Source organism: Schistocerca piceifrons, chromosome 8, assembly GCF_021461385.2.
Source record: "Schistocerca piceifrons isolate TAMUIC-IGC-003096 chromosome 8, iqSchPice1.1, whole genome shotgun sequence".
In the NCBI taxonomy this organism is placed as follows: Eukaryota; Metazoa; Arthropoda; class Insecta; order Orthoptera; family Acrididae; genus Schistocerca; species Schistocerca piceifrons.
This window is the reverse complement of record NC_060145.1, coordinates 403,564,344-403,592,025: the sequence shown is the minus strand read 5'-3', so window position 1 is coordinate 403,592,025 and position 27,682 is coordinate 403,564,344. Positions and strand designations below refer to the sequence as shown.

The 27,682-nt window shown below is 44.2% G+C and overlaps 1 long non-coding RNA gene across 1 annotated transcript; it reads left to right on the top strand.

The window, feature by feature from the left end:
* Nucleotides 1–10,332: 10,332 nt before the first annotated feature.
* LOC124711792 lies at nt 10,333–20,496 on the top strand. The gene is made up of 4 exons (XR_007005521.1): nt 10,333–10,456; nt 14,198–14,343; nt 20,246–20,338; nt 20,450–20,496. It is a non-coding gene; the product is annotated as an uncharacterized LOC124711792 (long non-coding RNA).
* The last annotated feature ends 7,186 nt before the right edge of the window (nt 20,497–27,682 follow it).

Genomic DNA, 27,682 nt, shown 5'->3' with positions numbered 1-27,682 from the left:
TCAAATGGCTCTGAGCACTATGGGACTCAACTGCTGTGGTCATAAGTCCCCTGGAACTTAGAACTACTTAAACCTAACTAACCTAAGGACAGCACACAACACCCAGCCATCACGAGGTAGAGAAAATCCCTGACCCCGCCGGGAATCGAACCCGGGAACCCGGGCGTGGGAAGCGAGAACGCTACCGCACGACCACGAGATGCGGGCTTAAAAATAGTTAACAGTCACTGGATAAACAGCTACAGTTGGCCAAAATTCACTGATCAGATCTTAAGCAAATGACTTATAAACAGCTGTTATTAATTATAACCCACTGTCTTTCTGAACACACACAAGGAACAGGATTTTAAACCAGTTAACAATCACTGAATAGGCAGCTACTGTTAACGAAAATTCACTGATCATATTTTAAGTAAATGATTATTAAACAACTACTATAAATTATGAACTCACTGTCGTTTAATAGACAACAAAACACATAATTTTAAAAAAATTAACGGACGCTCAGTAGGCATCTACGATAAGCCAAAATTCACTGAGCAGTTTTGAACCAAATTACTTTTATACAGCTGTTATTAATTATGAGTGGTGGTAGCATAATGTCCACAGGACAGGGAAAGTGGGAGGGGGGGGGGGGGGCGGGAGGGGAAGAGTCAGAGGTAAAGACAAATATGGAAGTTACTTATCTTGAACGGGATGGTTGCCGTCCTTCCACCCCTTTAGCGTCCAAGACACCGGACCGCCTTCACTAGCGTCGAACCGCTCAGAAACCGCTTCGCAGGGTAGTTGATAAACGACAGTCAAAATAAGACTCGGTTCTTTCACAGGAGCCGATATGTTCTCTCGTGCTCCATCCTGGACTCCAAACCTCTCGCGATCCCGGCCAACTCGCTCCACACACCACACATACACACTGCCCAAAACCTTCCTGCTTCGCAGCTTCTGTCCCCACCGATGGCGCAAGCCGCGTATCTCCAAAGTTATCCAGACAAAGATAATCGACGAGGGGCTAATCGACTGAAGATCGTGCCCATACGGCTCATTATATAACGGTGTTGAAAATTAAATGAACTGACTAGATATGGAATGAACTGATTTTCTCCAGAATCAGTGAAGAAAACAACACATGGAAAACACTGACACCATCAAGGGACCAAATGACAGGACATGTGTTGAGGCATCAGAGAATAACTTCCCTGTTACCAGGGAGAGGTGTAGTGGGTAAAACGTAGAGGAAGACAGAGAGTGTAATAAATCCAGCAAATAATTGAGGAGATATGGTGCAAGTGCTGTTCTGAGATGAAGAGGCTGGAAGAGAAGAGGAATTCATGGGGGGACGCCACAAGAAACCATGACTTTCGTTTGAAGAAAAAAAAAATAACAAAGAAAAAAATAGGAAATTGGAATAGTGTATAGCTGTGACGAAAAACAAAATTATTTGATGGTTATATTTTTTTAGACTAGCTTTCAAACCGAGGTTTCAATTGTATTGATAACAGCATAACGGAAACTCCTGATTAACGAAGATCAGACAGTATCTTTCCCAGGATAGCTACTGTGGCACAGTGTGAAGTTCGTCTACATTCTCTGCAGAAACGCAAGTCATGCCTCTTCGGCAAGAGGAGTAGATGGCTCTGAGGGACTAGTCAGCCATCAGTTATATAATCTTCTAGTGCGGCTGTTTGCAGACACTCAGACAAAACCACGTCATTGTCACCTCTGTATAGGGCACTCACTATCCTCTGCGAGTGGGATCCTTTTTCGGTGCCAAGGCACACCAGCACGCGGAGCTTGTGATGTACGACCCTCAGTAGTCCACGCTTGGGAAGAGAGAACCCGATTTGCTCAAGAGCGAGGGTCATAATTTGACATCAGGCAAGCCATCTACATTAGCTAAGTACATAGCTTGTATCAACGTTTTCGTTCATCATCCCGTCTTGTTTCCAGAATTGGGAGGGAACACTTAACTTCAATATTAAGCTCTTTTTTCGAAACACACATTCTTATTTTAAAAGTTGTCAAACGTTTCTAAGTGGTTATAATTTTTCATTCCCTTCTATTCCTGATTAATTTTCTACGCGTAATTTAATTTAACCATATACAGATTCAGATAAGCAACTAATGATGCCAGTTCACATACACAGTCTCAGTTTTCCATAAAATAGAGAAGAATCGATTACACTACCTGTCGTTCGTGTTTAGGGAGACGAGCATTGGAAACCGCGTCTCGCTATGCAGACTTGAGTTTCATTAACCGAAAAATCCTCGAGATTGACGAAATTTTACTGAAGCTCGGAATTTATCGCAGACTTGGAGACGATATTAATAGTTTCCACAACGAAACTCTGCTTCAAAATATGGCAAAAAATCCAAAGATATTCTGGTCATACGTTAAGCACACCAGCTTAAAGACACAATCAATACTTCCACTTCACGATAGCGATTGTAATGTTACCGGCGACAGCGCCACTAAAGCGGAGTTACTATACATGGTTCCCCGATATTCCTTCCCCAAAGAAGACAAAGTAAAAATTCCAGAATTTCACTCAAGACCTGCTGCCAACATGAGTAGCGAACAAGTGGCGTAGCTACCCAATTCATTTAATAAAGGCAAGCCTTTCGGTCCAGATTATATACTATTTAGATTACCTCCAGGATATGCTGATACACTACTGGCCATTAAAATTGCTACACCACGAAGATGACGTACTACAGACGCGAAATTTAACCGACACGAAGAAGATGCTGTGATATGCAAATGATTAGCTTCTCAGAGCATTCACACAAGGTTTGCGCCGGTGGCGACACCTACAACGTGCTGACATGAGGAAAGTTTCAAACCGATTTCTCATACACAAACAGCAGCTGACCGGCGTTGCCTGGTGAAACGTTGCTGTGATGCCTCGTGTAAGGAGGAGAAATGAGTACCATCACGTTTCCGACTTTGATAAAGGTCGGATCGTAGCCTATCGCGATTGCGGTTTATCGTACCGCGACATTGCTGCTTGCATTGCTCGAGATCCAATGACTGTTAGCAGAATATGGAATCGGTGGGTTCAGCAGGGTAATACGGAACGCCGTGCTGGATCCCAACGGCCTCGTATCACTAGATCACTAGCAGCCGAGATGACAGGCATCTTATACGAATGGCTGTAACGGATCGTGCAGCCACGTCTCGATCCCTGAGTCAACAGATGGGGACGTTTGCAAGACAACAACCATCTGCAACAAACAGTTCGACGACTTTTGCAGCAACATGGACTATCAGCTCGGAGACCATGACTGCGGTTACCCTTGACGCTGCATCACAGACAGGAGCGCCTGCGATGGTGTACTCAACTACGAACCTGGGTGCACGAATGGCAAAACGTCATTTTTTCGGATGAATCTAAGTTCTGTTTACAACCTCATGATGGTGGCATCCGCGTTTGGCGACATCGCGGTGAATGCACATTGGAAGCTTGTATTCGTCATCGCCATACTGGCGTATCACCCGGCGTGATGGTATGGGGTGCTATTGGTTACACGTCTCGGTCACCTCTTGTTCGCATTTACGGCACTTTTAACAGTGGACGTTACATTTAAGATGTGCTACGACCCTTGGCTCTACTCTTCATTCGATCCCTGAGAAACCCTACATTTCAGCAGGATAATGCACGACCGAATGTTGCAGGTCCTGTACGGGCCTTTCTGGATACAGGAAATGTTCGATTGCTGCCCTCGCCAGCACATTCTGCAGATCTCTCACCATTTGAAAACGGCTGGTCAATGGTGGCCGAGCAACTGGCTCGCCACAATACGCCAGTCACTACTCTTGATGAACTGTGGTATCGTGTTGAAGCTGCATGGGCAGCTGTACCTGTACACGCCATCCAAGCTCTGATTGACTCAATGCCCAGGCGTATCAAGGCCGTTATTACTGCCAGAGGTGGTTGTTCTGGGTACTGATTTCTCAGGATCTATGCACCCAAATTGCGTGAAAATGTAATCACATGTCAGTTCTAGTATAATATATGTGTCCAATGAATACCCGTTTATCATCTGCATTTCTTCTTGGTGTAGCAATTTTAATGGCCAGTAGTGTATAAAAGCTCCGTACTTCACTATCATATACATCCGCTCGCTGCACGAAAGATCCGTGCCTAAAAGATGGAAAGTTGCTCAGGTCACAGGAAAGAAGTAGGAGTAATCCGACGAACTACAGACCTGTATCACTGACGTTGATTTGAAGTAGGATTTTATAACATGTACTGCATTCGAAAATCCGCCTCGGTAGCTGAGTGGACGCCGGTATGGTAGCTCAGCATGTTCGGTCAGAGCGTTTACCTACCCTCTGTAATAAAAAAACTGAGTGAACGGATCAACGAACAAGCAGAACGAGTGTCATCGTACGTCCGCCACGAACAAATTCAACGAACAATACAGAACAAAATAAGATAACGAAAAAAAATAGTGGCCAGTGCGGCCGAATGCTGTGCAAAGGGGCCCGGGCTCGATTCCCTGCTGGGTACGAGATTTTCTCCACTCAGGGCCTGGGTGTTGTGTTGTCTTCATCATCACATCATCCCTATCGACGCACAAGTCGCTGAAGTGGCGTCAAATCAAAATACTTGCACCAGGCGACCAGTCTTCCCGACAGGAGGCCCTAGCCACACGATATTTCACTTAATTTTCGTTCCAACATTATGAATTACCTCGAGTAAAACGATCTGTCAGAACAGATGCAGGAAATACCATTCTTGACAAGCACAACTAGATCTTTATTCTCGCGAAATAGTGAGTGCTATTGACAGGGAGCCTCAAGTTGTTTCTATATTCCTAGATTCCCAAATGGCTTTTGACACAGTTCCTCACAAGCTGTTTTTAAACAAATTGCGTGCCTGTAGAGTATCATATCTGTTCTGTGACTGGATTCATCATTTACTATCACAAATATCACAATTCGTAGTAATTGATGGAAAGTGATCGAGTAAAACAGAAGTGATATCTGGGATCACCCAAGGAGGTCTTACAGGCCATCTGCTGTTCCCTATCTATATAAAAGGATTAAGAGACGATCTCAGCAGCCCTCTTAGATTGTTTGCAGATTGTGCTTCATTTAACGTCAAGTAAAGTAATCAAAGGAACAAAACTATTTGCAAAGTGATTTATACAAGATATCTGTATGCTGAAAAAAGTGGCAATTGATCCTAAATAAAGAAAAGTGTGAGGTCATCCACATGACTACCAAAATGAATCTGTTAAATTTTGGATGCACGATGTTACTGTGAATTCAACTACGGGTCTAGGAAATGCAATTATGAAAAACTTAAATTGGAATGATCATATAGACAATGTAGTGGGGATGGCAAACCAAAAACTGTGTTTTCTGGGCAGAACACTTAGAAGACGAAACAGGTCTAGTAAAGAGGCTGCATACACTGCACCTGTCCACCCCTGTACGAATATTGCTTTGCAGTATTGGATCCGTACTAGATAGCACTGATGGAGGATATTGGAAAAGTCAAAACAAGGGAACCTCATTTCGTACTATCGCAAAGTAGGGGAGAGAGTGTCATGGATATGATATTCGAGAGTAGTAGGAGAAGGGTGGCGTCAGTGCATTTGGTTAATGCGGTTTGTCTAAATCAGGTGCAAGGATGCACTCAGGGGCAAACTGATTGTTCTCCTATGACTAACAGGTCACTAACCTACTGTTCTGCTAACAGGATCATTCCTTTTGATTCACAGGCCCTTAACCTATTGTTTCCCGGCACCTCCACCGAGTCCTCCCCAAAAACCCTCAGGAAACCCCCAACCCATCCCCTCCCCCTCGGCCGGCCAGAGTGGCCGTGCAGTTCTAGGCGCTACAGTCTTGAGCCGAGCGACCGCTACGGTCGCAGGTTCGAATCCTGCCTCGGGCATGGATTGTGTGCTGTCCTTAGGTTAGTTAGGTTTAATTCGTTCTAAGTTCTAGGCGACTGATGACCTCAGAAGTTAAGTCGCATAGTGCTCAGAGCCATTTGAACCTCGCTGATGCAGGTACACTTTTAGCTCCCAGTTATTCGAATAGCCTCCTCTCATTCTTATCAATTGACTGACTACTTAATTAAATTGATCAATTAATTAACCTCTCCCCCTCTGGTAAACCCCCACATCCCTCCTTCCCCCTCTCCCTGCTCCACCCACAGCTGGAAATTGATGGCTCTGCGGCAGAGAGAAACGATCTCATAACAGGAAATTCAAGGGTATATTCTTTATTTATAAGAAATTCTGTTTGCGGGGTTGGATTTCTCTTGCTCATTGTTCTCTGCTGTTTGGGAAGATACAGGTCTTGTAGGAAGTATTTCATCAAATGCTTTCCTCATTTTTTTTCCAATCATGCAAGGAATACTGTCATGAAACACGACATGTAATTACACTGGTAAAAATTTTTCAATCGCGAAGCATGAACCATCCACTGGACCACGCAGAATGCCACCGCACGCACTGCCAGCAGTCAGGGTACACTGGCAGCCCCTGCAAACGCGGCCATCAGCTGCCGAGCCACGTTCAGGAGTCCATTCATGATCCGTAAGCGTGAGGCTGTGGCATCCCTTTCACACTTGACACCTGAGAAATTCCTGTCGAAACAAGTGTTTTCCTAGCCACCAAAGCTGATGCATGGCTTTCATAGCTGCAGGTCCAGTACCGATCGAGATGTTTGCATAGAGGCTCACCCTCACAGATGCAGCTAACAGGTTGTCAGTGTTACACTGACGTCACACGTCTATGTAAATAACACCCAAGTCTCCCTCTGGATATACTCTAGAAATCTGATGCAATGTATTCAGAAAACTTTTACGAAAATATCCCAGAACAACACAGGTTGCATTGTTCCTAGAGATCCTTACAGGATAGCCCATTCGTCGCGTGTTACGATGTACTGCCTTCAACAAATATCTCAGAAATGGTAAACATTCTCACCGCTGAAAGCCTTCATCATGTCTGTGCATGGTTGCGAAAAAATCATTTATCATAAAAGCATTCTTGTTATTTGGGAAGAGAGCACTGTCAAAGAACAGATGGGAAATTCAGATGTGGATTTAACTTAATAATTAAAAATCAAATTGGACACCATTAAAACTACATCTAATAAAAATAAGGAAAGAGTTGTTTTCTGTATCTAAAAGTGTATGCTAAAGTGAATGAAGATTTGGTACAAGAATATCTGCTTCTCTTGTTCGCTAATCTACCAAAAATCCAAAGATATCTCCTAAATACAATGATCCATGGGCATGTATTTCAGATGTGGAAAGTGGGTAGCTGATGACCTTGAAAAGTAGTTGAAACTAGGTAGCTGAAAGTATAGTGAGCCCCTTTTCGTACCTATATGAAGAATTTAGCTGTCAATGCAATATGGCGCCCTGTACAAAACAGGTTTGCCACTGAAAGTCTCGTCTGCAGAAGAGAATGGCAAACAGTGCTGCCACACCGGCAGTAATTTGGCGGTTGAATTCAGGAAGAGCTAACCAGAATGCTCCATTCATTCACAAGAATTCCTTTGTGCTGGGACACACTAGCCTTCTGAGAGTAATGTGATGTCTTGTTTGTTCAAGTGTTCAAAGACAGGATGAAGCATATCATCCATCCCTGGCAGGATTGTGGCGTTAGGACAACTCCACTGTAGGTCAGAGCTTCGAATTCTGTTTGTGAAATTGTTCTGAATTTCCCATCTTTGCTTAGACAGTGCTCTCTTCCCAAACAACAAGAATGCGTTTATAATAAACGGAGTTTTCGCAACTACGCACAGCCGTAATGAAGGCTTTTAGTGGTGAGAACGTTTACCATGTCTGAGACGTATTTTGAAGGCAGGGCAGCGTAACACATGATGAACAGGCTGTCCCACTAGGATCGGTAGAAAGAATGCAACTTGTGTTATTCTGGGATATTTTCATAAACAGAGGGAGACTTGGCTGTTATTTACATAGACATGTGACGTCAGTATAACACTGTCAGCCTTTTAGCTGCACCTGCAAGGGTGAGCCGCACCTATGAGAGCTATGCGTCAGCCGTGGTGGGTAGGAAAGCAATTGCTTCGACAGGGATTTCTCATGTGTCAAGTATAAAAGGGCTGCCACCATCTCATGCTTGTGGGACCTAAACAGACACCTGCACATGGCCCGGCAGCTGATAGCCACATCGTTGCTTTGTGGGGCTGCCAGTACACCCTGACTCCTGGCAGTGTGTGTGGTGGCGTTGTGTACAGTCCAGTAGACAGCACATGGTTCGTGTTTGAAAGATTTTTACCAGTATAATTACGTGTCATAAGTGTTTGATGATGACATTCCTCGCACAATCGGAATAAAAAAAGTAAATCAATCAATGTGATTACTCCAGAATGAGATTTTCACTCTGCAGTGGAGTGTGCGCTGATACAAAACTTCCTGGTAGATTAAAACTGTGTGCCGGACCGAGACTCGAACTCGGGAGTTCGAGTCTCGGTCCGGCACACAGTTTTAATCTGCCAGGAAGTTTCAATGTGATTACTTCTTGCACGGCCTGCATCTTTCCTAACAGCAGAGAACAACGAACGAGAGAAATCCAACCGCACAAACTGATTTTTTTATAAATAAACAATATACCCTTGAATTTCCTGTTATGAGGTCCTTCCTCTCCATCGCAGAGCCACCAATTTTCCGGTAGGGGAAGGGTGGGGAGGGGGGGGGCTGGAGGGATGGGGATGTTTACCAGAGAGGTAGGACTAATTGATCAGTTTAACTAAGTAGTCAATGATATTGAGAAGAATGAGAGGGGACTATTCAAATAACTCAGAGCTGCAAGTGTACCTGTCTCAGTGAGGGGAGGGGGTGGGTTGGAGGTTTCCTGAGGGCTCAGAGGGGAGGAGAGGGAGAGGTGGGGAACAATCTGTTAAGGAACTGTCAATCAAAAGGAAGGATCATGTTAGTAAAACACTAGGCTAATGACCTGTCAGTACAACAGGTTGATCCTGAGTGCCTACTAGCCTCTGATGCAGGCAATCCACACTAACAAAATGCACAGACACGGCTCTTGGCCTACTATTTTTGAGTTGGGGTGACAACCAGTAAAACAATAGCATTTTTCATTGCAGTGAAAATTTCCCGTGACATTTCAATATACTGTGTTCTGCTACAAGTGCGAGAATATTTTGTGAACACCCACATTCATAGGGAGAAATGATCATTGTAATAAAATAAGGACGTCAGAGCTTGCACAGAAAGATTGAAATGTTCGTTTTTACCATGTGCTCTTAGTGAGTGGAACGGTAGAGAAATAGTGTGAAGGAGGTTCGATGAACCATCTGTCAAGCACTTCAGTGTGAATTAGAGAGCAGTTATATAGATATATATGTCGGATGTCATTTGAGGTGAATAGAGGGTTAAGGTTCTAGCAAACAATGATAGTTTACTTCTTCTTTTCTGTTTAGTGAAGAAAGTGTTCCGACTCTAAATATCGTTCAGTCGACCAAACTTCAGTCTATAGTCTTCCTTCCTTGAAGCAACAATGGAAGGATCGTTGATATTGCGCATCCCTGAAAGCGCTGTCCAAATAATCAATCTCCCTTATTTATTTCCACGCATCGGAAAAAGAGATACTGACTGGGATTCATTTCACATGTGGCAAAGTATCAGATGCTAAGGGGAACTGTTCCTACAAAAACTGTTGAATAAAGAAATAAAGACACTTAACCTAAGTCCCACTGACTGCTGTGGCTTGAATTGTTACCTTGAATAAAATAAATATCTGTCTCCAAGATCAAATCTTTTCCCAAACTGGTTCCTACGACGTTACTGACAAAAATTTATTTAAAATAACGTTTGTCTGGGAGAGATGAACAAGTCACATAAGACACAACCCTGGGGAAACGAGATCTACATAAATGTTAATTATTTTGCCATAGGTATCTTAGGATGTAGGTAGGTGCTTAAATATACAAATATACAGTATGCTGAACTGTTTTAGATTTTTCTCATGCGTAGTATTAACGTGTCTCACATATAGACCAACTTCTACAGCTTTTACAATTAAATTTTACTTTCATTTTCAAATCTTCTGTTAATTACTAAAAGCCCTTAAAATACGTAAACGTTTATAAATCGGAAGGGACGATGGTTAAGGTACAGCTGGAAGAGTGGTTTGAGTTTTGTACTTGACAAAACAGTTGGAGGTGTGGAAGTCCTTCCCAGTGTATGAACAGGCGCTGACAAGAGAGGTGGCAGCCTCTTTGCTGCAGGAGCTCCTCATAACACAGACGGCAGACAGCAGAAGCAGATAGCAGGGCCGTACCAGAACGAGGCTGGCCACACAGCCTGCTCATACAGACAGTGACACGGAAACACTTGTCGCACGCACTGTAACACACTCTGACTGTCTTGCGTTTACTGCAGTATACAGTCTAATATTTAAACTTCTCATGTTTCAGGTTCCTCTGGTGGACCTGTATCGTCCTGGATCGGTAAGACCCATTTTAGCTTTTTACTTTTACTTTACATTATCCATAGATATTTCTAAGTACTTTGCCTGGTCACAGGTAAAGTACATTCCTTTTGATTACATTCCTTTCATCATCAAAATTAAACGAGTATGTGGACTTACTCTGGGGCCCCAAATCCCTGACTGTACCAGATGTCAAAGAAATGATGATATGTCCCAGGATGATGTAGGCTTCAGGACTCCAGAATGTGGTTTAGGCCACTACTGGGAAGGGATATCTTCTTCACATACATTTGCAGCAATCCTTGTGTATATACAAGTGCTGTATCATATGAATTTGTCTAGTGCAGAGGGTTGTAATGAAGCTGTGTAGAGTGTAGAGGTGACTTTGTGTCCTTGATGGTGAAAGAGGAAGTGACAGCAGATATCACAGCTAACTCCTTCTTCTCCAGTATCAAACCATAGGGCAATAAACATGATGTCACAATATGACCAACGAACCACAACTGACACTTTTGTACCCAGTAATTCAACATGTCTCTGCAGAATGCCTGGGCATTGAAACCAGGGCGCAGACATATAGTCTGGTGACCAGAGAGTACGCAAGACTATGTCTGAACATCAGTCTGATGGAAACCTATGGAAACATCTCGTATCATTAGGAATTATACGGAAAAGTCATAGACTGAACGCCTACACATCCTGTTCATAGCTACAGCCGCAGAGGCTGGTTCCAAAGGCGTGTCCAAATTCTCTGAATCTTCATGTATGTAACGTCTATATAGGCAACATTTATAAAATTATTAACAACTTTTTGTCTTTTTGGCCCCGGTTTATTTTCCAGAGAAACACAAATACGTCATACAGTTTTATTTGGAATGAAAAGCTCCTACGTGGAAATGAGCTATACAGATCTCTACCTGCCCTGTGGTCCTCCCGCCCACTGCTGGATGGAGTGTCATTGTATCTTTAAAAACAATGCTTCGTCTAACAGAGAGAAGATTCTGCGAAGTCGAACTGCTACCACAACTGGAGTAGATCAGCTGGAGTTATCTCCAAGACATAGACATCTCGCTCGATGCTCTCCCAGGTGTACTTAATAGGACCAGTGTCATATGACATGAAAACTTACACAAGTGGCCTCATGTGTGTGGAGTGTTCCTCAAAGCATTCACACTTAACTGACAAAAGTAATGAATTGGACTCCTGAAACTACAAGTCAACACTGGGCGCTAAAGGTGGTGAAACAGATTTACGCACTTATAATCAAACAGTAGGTTAAGGTACTGATGGGCGGGAGAAGATGATAGTAGTGCATCAAACACCTCTTTTCATCCTGCGTACTGAACATGTGGCTTGAACGAATTTGATCACTGCCATTGGCGTGCACCAACTTATATCGTGACACATTACTCCTGATGTGTATTTTCCAAGCTTATAGGGCAAATATTCTTCCAATCTCCAACACTTCGACCACTGTCGGCAATTCAGAGTACACTTCACACCTCTTGATAAGATAGTTGGGACTGAGCGAGGTGGTGCTGTGGTCAGACACTGGACTTGCGTTTGACAATACAGAAGTTCCAGCTCCATCCCTCACAAACCTGTCTTGGGGTTTCTGTGATGTCCCTAAATAGCTTACGGTAAATTTCTAGATGATTCCCTCAGAAAGAAAGCAACCAGTTTCCTTACCTGTCCATCCCCATCCTTTCCCAATCCAGCCTTGTGCCCAACCTGCAGCACTCTTAGCATCAAGGGGACATATAACCATAACATTTTTCTTGTGCCCACAGCAATTTCGGTGCTTGTTTTGTGCAGCGAGTGTAGGTACACATGTGGAGCGATGAATTGTCTGCCACAGGGATATGGCGATATGGCTGTTGGCAGGATGCTGTCGTCCAGCATTAAAATGGCTAATAGTCGCTGCATTATTATCCATCAATCCAAAGTCACAAGCCACGACAGTTGACAATAACAAATTACAGTATAAATACAGTGTTCACATGTCGACGAAAGGCTGTAGAGGTAGTGATTTTTCTTGAATCGGTGCTGTGTCCTCACAACATTGGCTAAATGGTGACATATGTACTGATATCACAGATCCTATGCCATGTATGCTCTTCTGTTCAGTGTATCCCAACCATGGGTGCCAAGACGAGTGGTATGATTTATTTTGCTGTGTCCAGAGAATAAGTTTGAATGGAGTGTCATTCTGTGGACCCAAGATGGCAGACAGCCCAGATATGTGACTGCTGTGAGTGCCACTGTGGTCGAGCTAGTATCGAGCATGTATGGTGGTACAATGAGTCAGCTGCAACTAGAGGAACCAGCAATGTCTTCCAGCACAATCACCAATTTTTATGAGGCGAATAAGCCTACAGCGAAGAACCAGCGGCCAAAATGTCATGGTGGGCAATGTGTCCATACCGTGGGGTGGACCTGAAGATGTTGGAGTTACTGAGCAGCTACATGGAGACGAATGTGCAGGTTCTGGGCAGAATTGTTCCTGAGGAACTCAAGAATTTGATGCACTACACTTCTGTCACCTGAATGTCACTACAGTCTGTGAGGGGCATGGTCGCTGTGTGGACACAACAACTTGGTGGAGTGGTTGGTGCCTGTTCACAGCCAGATGGACAGTGATCCCAGTTGAGGCAGAGAACCTGGCTTCGGCATATCAAGAGGAGCACTAACTGAGAACTTTTGCAGCTGACAGTTGCATGCTGGTGACTTTATGGTTGGTACAGTGTATCATGTGGTATACTAGCTGTACATTGGGTACATCTGGTAGCAAAAGCGTTCCACTTGCAAGTCTGTGGTTGTTGTGTGACAAGGTGTGGTTGGTTATTGATTGCACATAGAAGTGTGTGTGTGTGTGTGCAGTGAGTGAGAGCACTTTAGTTTGTTAACTACATGATGTGAGTGTGATTAATTGTTTTGATCCTAAAATGTCAGCTTAAATTATGCTGTGAACATAACTCTCTTGTTGAGAGAGCTGCTGTGCAAATGAACTTTTACAGAGCATAATGTGTAGTTCGTTGTGGTATTATATGCTGACAGTGTTGGTAGTAAACAAATACGCAGTTTTATGTTATGATCCTAGTTAGGTAATAGTGTGTTTTTATATTCTGTCTTTTGCTACTGAAGTTGTCTCACATATTATTACTCGTTATGTTCCAAGCATTGTAAATTTTTGTCATTGTTAGCTGTGTACGATTGTCCTAAGGTAAGGTTATTTGATGGAAGATACTTTTTATTGGTTGTTTGGAGCCCAGTGTTGGGATCTTTATAGGCTACAGAAATATCTTACTTAAGGAAACTGTATTTCTAGTCTGTTGATGTTAAACAAAATAAATTGAGTCCCACACGTACACAGCTCTCAGTCCAACGCCACTTCATCTAAATCCTAGGCCACACATGTGACTCACTTTTTTCTTCAATAGCATGTGTCAACACGAGTAATCTGGAAGGCAAGCGTTAAAAATTCCAACCACTGTTAAGGAATGGTTCGTCAAGATATAACGCTAGCAAACAGTCCTAGAACTAGAGTGGAAGAACCTTAGGGAAACTAGTCTGAGAACAAGCTAGGCCAAAGACATTCTTCAAAATTAGGCAGAGCACTAAGAGCTTTCGTTAGCTGTGCTAATCTAATGAGCATGACTCTCTTTTTTATTACCAGGGTGTCCATAGTAGTGGAAGTTGTAGAAACGTTAGTCAATGTGCAGTCTGGTCATATACTGAAGCATGTTTCTCGTCCTTGCAGCAAGTCTGATGAACGGGTAGCGAAGAACGAAGATTGGTCTGGGCCACCTGCTGCACCACCACCACCACCACCACCAGCAGCAGCAGCAGCAGCCGAGGAGGGTGCTGCAAGAGAGATGTCCGTGGACAGCCTGAGCCTTGTCGCTGGTAAGTGGGGCAACTTCTTGTATGCAATTTAGTAGGCGCCGCTACTTCCTGCGCACCTGTACCACACCCTGGAAAAGTCACAAACGTTCATGTGAGGCAAGCACTGTACTGTTTAGACCAAATCCTGTGACCTAGCCTTTGCTTCAGTCTGCAGAATTTTGCCAGCGAATGCAAAAATTATGGAAACCGTTTTGAGGAACTTCAGAAGTTTCATCCAAAGTCTATGATCGTATATAGCTATAGGTCTCAGAACTCTAGTTGGCTTCATGGAGCTGTGAAGGTTAGATAGATTCTTACACTTTTCTGTGCCGAATAAGTTTAAATGTGGATGAAACATGTCATTTGACTGTAGCAAACGCTTCTGATGAGGTTTCCTCGATACCTCTGTCTGAGTAAAGAACTTATTCGGCAGATGATAAAATTTTCGCAGGTTCTTTTTTTGTGCTTCGGTTTTGACCCAAGCACATAGTGAATTAAATCAGAAATGAGCTTTGGTTAATGCGATAGCAAAAGTATAGTCAACCACCCCACATTAAGTAGCATATGATTTTTGTGCCAATCTTAATGAAGTTCTGCCACTTCAATCATTAGCAAAACGGTATTCACCATTTTCGCAAAACTACTGTTTTAAGTTCACTTTTTTTTCTCCAGGGAGTAGTGATTGATCCATGGCTATCCTACAGAAATTCATCTTTGCTGAGAGACCTGTGAACTGACTTTGAGCTTTTTAAATGCACTTTTGAAGTTTCTCCTTAGGGCATTTCGCTTCTACATTCGCAACATTGAACACCCATTTCGAAACTGGTTCTTAAGATAAAAATTCATTTCCTGCGAGATGTCTACCTTTTTTTCTTTCTTTATTTATTTCTTCCTTTATTGTATTTTGATTCCCCCCCTCCCCCCAGAAGGGGGGCAGGCTGGCAGCAGCATAATACGCCGCTCTGCAGCCTACAGATAAATTTAAAAAACATAATTAGATGATATAACAGTATAAAGAGGTGATAAAATGGTGACTGTTTAAAACTTGTACATGGCAAAAAAGTTGTGAAGAAAAATAAAAAGCAAAGAGGTCAGTGAGGCTGATTAAAAACGCTTAGGAAACAGACAGGCACAATTAAAAAACATGGTGACAGTCTGGTTTCTGTTCGCAACACTTTAAAAAGGGGACGTACAACACTGAACACTCACGGAAAATACTGCACTATAGAGTACAATGGCATATGGGTATGGAGTGGTGGGGGTCGGGGGGGGGGGGGCAAATAAGGGGGAGGGGGAAGCCAATAGAGGAAGAGGGCACAGAAAAAGGGAGGGGGGGGCGGAGCAGGGTGGGCGCGACAAAGGAGTTGGGAAGACAGTGATGTCTACCATTCCATCAAACTGTAGAATCTTAATGCAGTACTCTTCCACTGCGATATCAACAGTTAGGTCGACAGATAGTTGACAAAGCACATATTTAACAAAATCACTTCCAAACTGACTACAAATTATATTGCCTGAAAATAAATAAATTAATTAATGAAGCACCCAGAAGACTTGGCTGGATGTCAAGTGTGACTTTGTACACCTGTACACCTTCGATGGTAAGTAAACGATTAGAGTGGCAGTTCTCTGTGACTGGTAGAATGGCCCACCAGAGTGCCCTAGTGTTAGAAATCTTACAGACATAGCTACATACAGGCATTGTATTAAATCCAATGGCGACATGTGAAAATTTGTGTTGGACCAGAACTCGAATCCGGATGCTCCACTTCTCTATAGCAGTTCCTTTAATCACTTAAGGCACCTGAGCGCAGCTCCTGCCCTGCCCAAATTCCTACATGCCACACACTACAGATGTATTGTCCTCTGTCCATTATCACCCATCATATGAGTCGCACAAGTATTCAGACAAGTAAGTGCATCCCCACAGAAGATATTATTTTGAGGTGTCTGTTCTTTTGGATATGTTAGAAAGAACAGACACCGTACATACATACTTGCATTACTGTTGTTCATATTTAGTGTTGTTACTAGGCCTGGTAAAATTATAAGAGGCAAAACAGTGTCAACATTAAGTGATGACTGTGAAGGGCACAGAGACTCTGTGAACTGATGTGAAACAGAGTTATAGCGCCTGACAGAGATTCAAAGAGTCCTCATGGCAGGTGTAAGTTTTTGAAACATTCAGATGTGACAGTGGCCCGGTGGTGGACTGCAAGGATATATATGAATGTGAATAAAATGTGTGTGAAATCTTATGGGACTTAACTGCTAAGGTCATCTGTCCCTAAGCTTACACACTACTTAACCTAACTTATCCTAAGGAGAAACACACACACCCATGCCCGAGGGAGGACTCCCACCTCCACCAGGACCAGCCACACAGTCCATGACTGCAGCGCCTTAGACCGCTCGGCTAATCCTGCATGGCAGGGAATATGAGGGCAGGCATACTCATCATCATGATTCCAATGAAACACTTATGATTACACCACAAGGGAGATTCTCCTTATTGTGCATGAAACATATTGTAACCCTTAGATATCCTTGTCTGCTATCTGAGAACAGTTAATGGACTCCCTCTACATTCTGTGTCATCCTGCAACATTGGTCAGAGACAACCAGCAGCCAGACTAGGGGATTACTATGCCATGTGTGGGCTGGCATTAACACTACAACACAAAAGGCTGCATTTGGAGTATTACTGTATGATTCTTCCAGTGTAGGGAAAAATCGGGTATCACTTCCGGTCATGGCTGGTATTTACCAAGGGAACTCTGACAGCACAATAGTATGTCACTTACATCCTGCATTTTCATATGGTGCCTTCTATGAGACAGTATCATGGCGCCATTTTTCAAGAGGACAACGATCGTCCACATGCAACATGCGTCCCCATCAGCTCTCTGTGTTATGTTTAGTTATTAGCTCTGTACCCACTAGAATATATGAGACATCAGCTCGTACGCCGTCTCAATCCCAGTGAAACTATCCAGGATATCAAGGACCAGTTACATCAGCTGTGGACTAGCTAGCTTGTGTCAGGACTGGGTCAACAGTTTTATGACACAATTCTGTACTGAACCAATACATGCACCCAGTCCAGTAATCTGGCAACCCCTTAAAATTAACCCACAAGAGGTGCACTCCTTTGTCTAGAGTTGAGATATTTACGGCGAAGTCTTAGGATGCTCTTGCTCGCACTGTTTCATGGTTTACTCTCATCGCAGGCAGCTGGGGTACACTGATTCCATCCCGGAGGGGGGAGAGGGGGTTATGGGGTGGTGGCAGGAAAGTAATCCGGCCATCCCATAAAATTAACCATAACAGTTCTGTACTAAACACTGCCAACCCTGTGCATGATGCAGAACAAAGGCAGTCTCAAAAGAAGAAGAAGTAATTAATGAATAAAAGTGAAAAATTCATATTCACGAAAAGTCAGTTGTCAAAATGAAAAGATGTAAGGATAGAAACGTCTTCTGAAATGTTACTTTCACTGTCAATTGATGCTGAAAGAAGCCAATTGCATTTACACATGCAAATACTTTCATTTCCAAATAAGTTCTTGTTAGTTCCCTTTCTATAAATATTCATCACAGAGGAACTAACACCATTGATAAAATTTACTGTTTTAGATACACTTCCTCCAATGGCCCGAAACAATATTTTTGTCCCTTTTTGCAGGTAGGATAAATAGTCATCCTAATTGGACTAACATGGTTGAGAGGTTAGCGAAATAAGAGATTATCAGGAGCAGTCAAGAGTACGATGAGATCCAGAACATGTCATCTGTAATCGAAATAAAATGAAGCATTAAGTCACAAGCGGATAACATCTTCCTCTATCAGTGTAGTGGAGTCCAAGTTGCACTGTTTGACTAAAATAGAGAAATGCCCAGAAAAGACGGAGGAGACAAAATGAAATTTCATGAGTTGAGAGGATACATGATGCTATTTCAGTCAAAATTACTTCATTTATCAGCAAGATGCTGAAATCCCTCCTGCCTGGATGCATGATCTAAATTGGTTAGAAAGGGTTTCTCCTGAGGTATCCCAACCCACAACGATTGTAATCAAACTTGATATTCTGGATACAGGAATGACGACGTCGTTGATGTTCGAACTGGTCTAAATCATGCACCATCAGAGATAGATCTAGGGATCTTGCAGGCCATAGGGGCATCTCAGTTACGCAGACAGGATATATGTCCATGTGTAGATAGGCATTGTGCTGTTAAAAAAATGCAACATGATACTGTCACATGAGAGATAATGCATGATAGTGCAGTATGTCCATGTCAAACCAGTGTGCCATCACAGTTCAGTTAATCTCTACCAGCCATGACCTGAAATGATATCTGATAGCTCCTCTCAATATGAGACCAGGTGCAAACAAATTGTGTCTATCCAAACCAGTGGATGAATGGGACCACTCCCCATGCCGCCACCACACTCGTTGACCATAGTCGTCAGGGTAACGTAGAACAACGATTTATTGCTGAACTCAGTGCAAAGCCATTCGTGAGCAGTCTGTACTTCCCAGTCATGGCATCACTCCAGATGGATCCATTTGTGTTGTAGTGTAAACAGTAGCCTACGCATGTGTGTGTGTGTGTGTGTGTGTGTGTGTGTGTGTGTGTGTGTGTGTGTTCAATTTTAAACCAATGTGACATCTTGACACTGCATTATTTGACCATCCAACCCAATGGACGCCCATTGTGAGGCTACCTTCAGTCCAGTCAGGAGCTGGTAATGCTGTCTCTCATGTGTACGCAGCATATCAATGTCATTTACAGTAACCACTCAACATTTGAAGCTGTTCACGTTCCTTATATATCCTACCAGTTCTGGTACAACACCAAACATGAACACCACTAACACAGTTTGGTGGCCATTCTGTCTTAGAGAATTGCTACACAAATTTTTTAGAAATACGTGTATTCCGAATGAGATTTTCACTCTGCAGAGGAGTGTGCGCTAATATGAAACTTCAAGACTTCGAGTCTTCGTCCGGCACACAGTTTTAATCTGTCAGGAAGTTTTAAATGCATGGATTGTGTGAACATAGACACAGTTACATTGTTATCTGACCATGGTTTCTGGGAGTTTCACTCTTTTTTTATAAGGCAGTGGATATACGACAACTCCACATGTATACTAGGTGAACTATAGTGCAAGGTGCTTATGAAGAGTTGGCACTTCTAAAATTCAAGCAATAACAATTTAAACCACATGTTTACATAAGTAGGAGAGTGGGCTCACTATATTGCAATACAGAGTGTGAGATGACATTAACCACATTGTGTTTGCCTACCAGCGACGGAAATACGGAACATGCATACTACTTCATCAGATTCTGTATGTGGGATACAGGAGACCTTCCACCATCCCGCCGCTTCTGCCTGATACCAATGTCATTGCCTTGAACCTATTATTGAGCATCTTCATTGCAGACAATATGGAAATAAGACAGTTATTCCTAAAAAAAATAAACCCACTGTGATGACCTATGCAGTCAGCAACTCTGAAATTAATGTGTGTTTGTGTGTGTGTGTGTGTGTGTGTGTGTGTGTGTGTGTGTGTGTGTGTGATAGTGTAGTCGAGGGATGAAAATTTTCTGAACTTATGCTGCAAAGATAAAACACTACAAAATTGCTCCACCACTGCTCAGCATGTAACACAAGAACTAAGCTATTTGCTGTAGATACTCACGCGACATTTGTGTTTTGATCATAATAACATTTTACCTGATGTTTTCTACACTGTAAACTTACAGCTCTCTTGGTGTAAACAGTTGAGATTAAATTTACTGCACAGCTAACTAATCAGTTTTGTAAATTTTATTGTGTTCTTACACCAGTTTATATTTCTTACCTTTGTAAACAAGGGTGCATTTTCATGAAAGTTAATCTTTTTCTTTACAGTGCACTCAGGCATGTCAGATATACAGGAATTTGTTTTGCCCGATGCGGAGCCAGCATTCTGCTCGCTGGAGGTTGAGCATGAGAAGTAGACTGGTTAGTATACAATCAACACTGCTGTGATATTGCGTTCATAAACTTGTTTATATTGTTTTAGCTCTGTCAATTTGGGTTCATTTTGATAAACTTTATCCCTTTTGTTCGCAGTCTTCTCAAGCATGTTAGCCGGGAGTGTGCCAATTTTGGCCCCAATGAACACCTGTTCTGCACACTCCACAATACGGCCCGCAGGGCCAGCACTACTCAGACCTGTAGGCCGGGAAGAAGCTGGATTTAGTCCAGAGCAGCAAGTATTCCGCTCACCACGCGAAATGCCATTCAGGCTAGAGCACAATAAGTAGGATGGTGAGTATATGATCCAGTCTGCTTGATATTTTGTACACACACTTGTTTATATTTTTTACCCCTATCGATACGGGTACATCTTGATAACATGTAACCTTTTTGTTCACAGTCTACGCATTCCTGCTGGACAGAAGAGTGACTATACTGGCCCAGAGCAGCAAGTGTTGTGCTGTCTCAACAAAACACCCTTCAGGACCAAGCACTGGTCTGGGCTGTTGGCCTGAAAGGATCTGACTATAGCGTGGAGCAGCAAGTCTTCTCAAGCATGTTAGCTGGGAGTGTGCCAATTTTGGCCCCAAGGAACACCTGTTCTGCACACTCCACAATACGGCCCGCAGGGACAGCACTACTCAAACCTGTAGGCCGGAAAGAAGCTGGATTTAGTCCAGAGCAGCAAGCATTCCGCTCACCACACGAAACGCCATTCAGACTAGAGCACATTAAGTAGGATGGTGAGTATATGACCCAGTCTGCTTGATATTTTGTACACACACTTGTTTATATTTTTTATCCCTATCGATACGGGTACATCTTGATAACATGTAACCTTTTTATTCACAGTCTACGCATTCCTGCTGGACAGAAAAGTGACTATACTGGCCGAGAGCAGCAAGTGTTGTGCTGTCTAAACAAAACACCCTTCAGGACCAAGCACTGGTCTGGGCTGTTGGCCTGAAAGGATCTGACTATAGCGTGGAGCAGCAAGTCTTCTCAAGCATGTTAGCCGGGAGTGTGCCAATTTTGGCCCCAAGGAACACCTGTTCTGCACACTCCACAATACGGCCCGCAGGGCCAGCACTACTCAGACCTGTAGGCCGGGAAGAAACTGGATTTAGTCCAGAGCAGCAAGCATTCCGCTCACCACACGAAACGCCATTCAGACTAGAGCACATTAAGTAGGATGGTGAGTATATGATCCAGTCTGCTTGATATTTTGTAGACACACTTGTTTATATTTTTTACCCCTATCGATACGGGTACATCTTGATAACATGTAACCTTTTTGTTCACAGTCTACGCATTCCTGCTGGACAGAAGAGTGACTATACTGGCCCAGAGCAGCAAGTGTTGTGCTGTCTACACAAAACACCCTTCAGGACCAAGCACTGGTCTGGGCTGTTGGCCTGAAAGGATCTGACTATAGCGTGGAGCATCAAGTCTTCTCAAGCATGTTAGCCGGGAGTGTGCCAATTTTGGCCCCAAGGAACACCTGTTCTGCACACTCCACAATACGGCCCACAGGGCCAGCACTACTCAGACCTGTAGGCCGGGAAGAAGCTGGATTTAGTCCAGAGCAGCAAGCATTCCGCTCACCACACGAAACGCCATTCAGACTAGAGCACATTAAGTAGGATGGTGAGTATATGATCCAGTCTGCTTGATATTTTGTACACACACTTGTTTATATTTTTTACCCCTATCGATATGGGACCATCTTGATAACATGTAACCTTTTTGTTCACAGTCTACGCATTCCTGCTGGACAGAAGAGTGACTATACCGGCCCAGAGCAGCAAGTGTTGTGCTGTCTAAACAAAACACCCTTCAGGACCAAGCACTGGTCTGGGCTGTTGGCCTGAAAGGATCTGACTATAGCGTGGAGCAGCAAGTCTTCTCAAGCATGTTACCCAGTAGTGTGCCAATTTTGGCCCCAAGGAACACCTGTTCTGCACACTCCACAATACGGCCCACAGGGCCAGCACTACTCAGACCTGTAGGCCGGGATGAAGCTGGATTTAGCCCAGAGCAGCAAGCATTCCGCTCACCACACGAAACGCCATTCAGACTAGAGCACAATAAGTAGGATGGTGAGTATATGATCCAGTCTTCTTGATATTTTGTACACACAGTTGTTTATATTTTTTACCCCTATCGATACGGGTACATCTTGATAACATGTAACCTTTTTGTTCACAGTCTATGCATTCCTGCTGGACAGAAGAGTGACTATACTGGCCCAGAGCAGCAAGTGTTGTGCTGTCTAAACAAAACACCCTTCAGGACCAAGCACTGGTCTGGGCTGTTGGCCTGAAAGGATCTGACTATAGCGTGGAGCAGCAAGTCTTCTCAAGCATGTTCGCCGGCAGTGTGCCAATTTTGGCCCCAAGGAACACCTGTTCTGCACACTCCACAATACGGCCCGCAGGGCCAGCACTACTCAGACCTGTAGGCCGGCAAGAAGCTGGTTTAGTCCAGAGCAGCAAGCATTCCGCTCACCACCCGAAACGCCATTCAGACTAGAGCACAATAAGTAGGATGGTGAGTATATGATCCAGTCTGCTTGATATTTTGTACACACATTTCTTTATATTTTTTACCCCTATCGATATGGGTACATCTTGATAACATGTAACCTTTTTGTTCACAGTCTACGCTTTCCTGCTGGACGGAAGAGTGACTATACTGGCCCAGAGCAGCAAGTGTTGTGCTGTCTAAACAAAACACCCTTCAGGACCAAGCACTGGTCTGGGCTGTTGGCCTGAAAGGATCTGACTATAGCGTGGAGCAGCAAGTCTTCTCAAGCATGTTAGCTGGGAGTGTGCCAATTTTGGCCCCAAGGAACACCTGTTCTGCACACTCCACAATACGGCCCGCAGGGCCAGCACTACTCAAACCTGTAGGCCGGGAAGAAACTGGATTTAGTCCAGAGCAGCAAGCATTCCGCTCACCACACGAAACGCCATTCAGTCTAGAGCACATTAAGTAGGATGGTGAGTATATGATCCAGTCTGCTTGATATTTTGTACACACACTTGTTTATAGTTTTTACCCCTATCGATACGGGTACATCTTGATAACATGTAACCTTTTTGTTCACAGTCTACGCATTCCTGCTGGACAGAAGAGTGACTATACTGGCCCAGAGCAGCAAGTGTTGTGCTGTCTAAACAAAACACCCTTCAGGACCAAGCACTGGTCTGGGCTGTTGGCCTGAAAGGATCTGACTATAGCGTGGAGCAGCAAGTCTTCTCAAGCATGTTAGCCGAGAGTGAGCCAATTTTGGCCCCAAGGAACACCTGTTCTGCACACTCCACAATACAGCCCACAGGGCCAGCACTACTCAGACCTGTAGGCCGGGAAGAAGCTGGATTTAGTCCAGAGCAGCAAGCATTCCGCTCACCACACGAAACGCCATTCAGACTAGAGCACAATAAGTAGGATGGTGAGTTATGATCCAGTCTGCTTGATATTTTGTACACACACTTGTTCATATTTTTTACCCCTATCGATATGGGTACATCTAGATAACATGTAACCTTTTTGTTCACAGTCTATGCATTCCTGCCGGACAGAAGAGTGACTATACTGGCCCAGAGCAGCAAGTGTTGTGCTGTCTAAACAAAACACCCTTCAGGACCAAGCACTGGTCTGGGCTGTTGGCCTGAAGGGATCTGACTATAGCATGGAGCAGCAAGTCTTCTCAAGCATGTTAGCCAGGAGTGTGCCAATTTTGGCCCCAAGGAACACCTGTTCTGCACACTCCACAATACGGCCCGCAGGGCCAGCACTACTCAGACCTGTAGGCCGGGAAGAAGCTGGATTTAGTCCAGAGCAGCAAGCATTCCGCTCACCACACGAAACGCCATTCAGACTAGAGCACAATAAGTAGGATGGTGAGTATATGATCCAGTCTGCTTGATATTTTGTACACACACTTGTTTATATTTTTTGCCCCTATCGATATGGGTACATCTTGATAACATGTAACCTTTTTGTTCACAGTCTACGCATTCCTGCTGGACAGAAGAGTGACTATACTGGCCCAGAGCAGCAAGTGTTGTGCTGTCTAAACAAAACACCCTTCAGGACCAAGCACTGATCTGGGCTGTTGGCCTGAAAGGATCTGACTATAGCGTGGAGCAGCAAGTCTTCTCAAGCATGTTAGCCGGGAGTGTGCCAATTTTGGCCCCAAGGAACACCTGTTCTGCACACTCCACAATACGGCCCGCAGGGGCCAGCACTACTCAGACCTATAGGCCGGGAAGAAGCTGGATTTAGTCCAGAGCAGCAAGCATTCCGCTCACCACACGAAACGCCATTCAGACTAGAGCACAATAAGTAGGATGGTGAGTATATGATCCAGTCTGCTTGATATTTTGTACACACACTTGTTTATATTTTTTACCCCTATCGATACGGGTACATCTTGATAACATGTAACCTTTTTGTTCACAGTCTACGCATTCCTGCTGGACAGAAGAGTGACTATACTGGCCCAGAGCAGCAAGTGTTGTGCTGTCTAAACAAAACACCCTTCAGGACCAAGCACTGGTCTGGGCTGTTGGCCTGAAAGGATCTGACTATAGCGTGGAGCAGCAAATCTTCTCAAGCATGTTAGCCGGGAGTGTGCCAATTTTGGCCCCAAGGAACACCTGTTCTGCACACTCCACAATACAGCCCGCAGGGCCAGCACTACTCAGACCTGTAGGCTGGGAAGAAACTGGATTTAGTCCAGAGCAGCAAGCATTCCGCTCACCACACGAAACGCCATTCAGACTAGAGCACATTAAGTAGGATGGTGAGTATATGATCCAGTCTGCTTGATATTTTGTACACACACTTGTTTATATTTTTTGCCCCTATCGATATGGGTACATCTTGATAACATGTAACCTTTTTGTTCACAGTCTACGCATTCCTGCTGGACAGAAGAGTGACTATACTGGCCCAGAGCAGCAAGTGCTGTGCTGTCTAAACAAAACACCCTTCAGGACCAAGCACTGGTCTGGGCTGTTGGCCTGAAAGGATCTGACTATAGCGTGGAGCAGCAAGTCTTCTCAAGCATGTTAGCCGGGAGTGTGCCAATTTTGGCCCCAAGGAACACCTGTTCTGCACACTCCACAATACGGCCCGCAGGGCCTGCACTACTCAGAACTGTAGGCCGGGAAGAAGCTGGATTTAGTCCAGAGCAGCAAGCATTCCACTCACCACACGAAATGCCATTCAGACTAGAGCACATTAAGTAGGATGGTGAGTATATTATCCAGTCTGCTTGATATTTTGTACACACACTTGTTTATATTTTTTACCCCTATCGATATGGGTACATCTTGATAACATGTAATCTTTTTGTTCACAGTCTTCGCATTCCTGCTGGACAGAAGAGTGACTATACTGGCCCAGAGCAGCAAGTGTTGTGCTGTCTACACAAAACACCCTTCAGGACCAAGCACTGGTCTGGGCTGTTGGCCTGAAAGGATCTGACTATAGCGTGGAGCAGCAAGTCTTCTCAAGCATGTTAGCCGGGAGTGTGCCAATTTTGGCCCCAAGGAACACCTGTTCTGCACACTCCACAATACGGCCCACAGGGCCAGCACTACTCAGACCTGTAGGCCGGGAAGAAGCTGGATTTAGTCCAGAGCAGCAAGCATTCCGCTCACCACACAAAACGCCATTCAGACTAGAGCACATTAAGTAGGATGGTGAGTATATGATCCAGTCTGCTTGATATTTTGTACACACACTTGTTTATATTTTTTACCCCTATCGATATGGGACCATCTTGATAACATGTAACCTTTTTGTTCACAGTCTACGCATTCCTGCTGGACAGAAGAGTGACTATACCGGCCCAGAGCAGCAAGTGTTGTGCTGTCTAAACAAAACACCCTTCAGGACCAAGCACTGGTCTGGGCTGTTGGCCTGAAAGGATCTGACTATAGCGTGGAGCAGCAAGTCTTCTCAAGCATGTTAGCCGGGAGTGTGCCAATTTTGGCCCCAAGGAACACCTGTTCTGCACACTCCACAATACGGCCCGCAGGGCCAGCACTACTCAGACCTGTAGGCCGGGAAGAAGCTGGATTTAGTCCAGAGCAGCAAGTATTCCGCTCACCACGCGAAATGCCATTCAGGCTAGAGCACAATAAGTAGGATGGTGAGTATATGATCCAGTCTGCTTGATATTTTGTACACACACTTGTTTATATTTTTTACCCCTATCGATACGGGTACAACTTGATAACATGTAACCTTTTTGTTCACAGTCTACGCATTCCTGCTGGACAGAAGAGTGACTATACTGGCCCAGAGCAGCAAGTGTTGTGCTGTCTCAACAAAACACCCTTCAGGACCAAGCACTGGTCTGGGCTGTTGGCCTGAAAGGATCTGACTATAGCGTGGAGCAGCAAGTCTTCTCAAGCATGTTAGCTGGGAGTGTGCCAATTTTGGCCCCAAGGAACACCTGTTCTGCACACTCCACAATACGGCCCGCAGGGACAGCACTACTCAAACCTGTAGGCCGGAAAGAAGCTGGATTTAGTCCAGAGCAGCAAGCATTCCGCTCACCACACGAAACGCCATTCAGACTAGAGCACATTAAGTAGGATGGTGAGTATATGACCCAGTCTGCTTGATATTTTGTACACACACTTGTTTATATTTTTTATCCCTATCGATACGGGTACATCTTGATAACATGTAACCTTTTTATTCACAGTCTACGCATTCCTGCTGGACAGAAAAGTGACTATACTGGCCGAGAGCAGCAAGTGTTGTGCTGTCTAAACAAAACACCCTTCAGGACCAAGCACTGGTCTGGGCTGTTGGCCTGAAAGGATCTGACTATAGCGTGGAGCAGCAAGTCTTCTCAAGCATGTTAGCCGGGAGTGTGCCAATTTTGGCCCCAAGGAACACCTGTTCTGCACACTCCACAATACGGCCCGCAGGGCCAGCACTACTCAGACCTGTAGGCCGGGAAGAAACTGGATTTAGTCCAGAGCAGCAAGCATTCCGCTCACCACACGAAACGCCATTCAGACTAGAGCACATTAAGTAGGATGGTGAGTATATGATCCAGTCTGCTTGATATTTTGTAGACACACTTGTTTATATTTTTTACCCCTATCGATACGGGTACATCTTGATAACATGTAACCTTTTTGTTCACAGTCTACGCATTCCTGCTGGACAGAAGAGTGACTATACTGGCCCAGAGCAGCAAGTGTTGTGCTGTCTAAACAAAACACCCTTCAGGACCAAGCACTGGTCTGGGCTGTTGGCCTGAAAGGATCTGACTATAGCGTGGAGCAGCAAGTC